The following is a 1,202-nucleotide window of genomic DNA, read 5'->3' on the forward strand; positions in this document are numbered from 1 at the left end:
CGCCCCCTGGCCTCGACTTCCGCTTCCGCCTCCCTGCCCCCACACCCATCAATCAGCATGGCATGGACGCCGCCATTTTTGATCCTGGCAAAGCCTAATGCCAGTCTCTGTGTCCAACACTTAGCTCTACCCTCTTGCCCCTAGCTGTAACCTCTGGCCCTCACTGTACCCCTGCCTCCTGATTGTAGTCCCTTGCCCTTGGCTGTGCCCCTGCCCCCTGGCTCTACCACCTCCTGGCTCAACCCCAAATGCACCAGGTTGTCTCCCCCAGCCCCCACCTGTACCCCATGTCCCCCAGCTGTACTCTCTACCCCACAACTGTACCCTCTGTCCCAGGCTGTACACTCTGCCCCAGGCTGTAACGTTTGCCTCTGGCTGTAGCCTTCTCTGCCCCATTGCTATTCCAGCCCTTTCCGTCCACCTGCAGAATTTCATATTTTTCCATATGTTCTATCAGGTATTATTCTGATAAATATAATTTCCTAGAAAAACTCAGCAGGTCTGGCAGCATCTGCAGAGAGGAGCACAGTTAACGTTTCGAGTCTGAATAAACCTTCAACAGAACGAAGTAAAAATAGAAGAGAGGTGAAATATAAGCTAGTTTAAAGGTGGGTGGGATAAGTAGAGCTGGATAGAAGGCCAGTGATAGATGGAGATAACAAAAAGATGTCACAGACAAAAGGACAAAGAGGTATTGAAGATGGTGATATTATCTGAGGAATGTGCTAATTAAGGGTAGAAAGCAGGACAATCCACAGATGCTGCCAGACCTGCTGAGTTTTTCCAGGTATTTTTGTTTTTGTTTTGGATTTCCAGCATCCACAGTTTTTTGCTTTTATAATATAATTTCCTAGTTTGGTGTCAGTACATTGAGGTGCACTGCCCATTGCTCCTGTAAATTTGAGACACTAGGTGTTAAAACTAAAAAGATTCTCACACTGTGACATAAAACTTAAAGCCCAAAATTCTTCTTCACAGTTGTGGGAGAATGGCAGTGAGCTTTACTGATAACATTCCCAATCTGGATTCAGTTTGTTAATCTAGCAGCTGCATTATCAGAATATTCTGGAAAGAGCTGGCCTATGATGAATAAATGACTTGCCACAAACTGTACTGAAAGAGAATTGGCTTCCTGTCAGCTAATCCTGGACTTGTTTGTGGAATGGAAGCTTAGTTCTGATTCTCGTTAGCATTCTCTGAAG

This window comes from Carcharodon carcharias, chromosome 17 (genome assembly GCF_017639515.1).
Source record: "Carcharodon carcharias isolate sCarCar2 chromosome 17, sCarCar2.pri, whole genome shotgun sequence".
Taxonomy (NCBI): Eukaryota; Metazoa; Chordata; class Chondrichthyes; order Lamniformes; family Lamnidae; genus Carcharodon; species Carcharodon carcharias.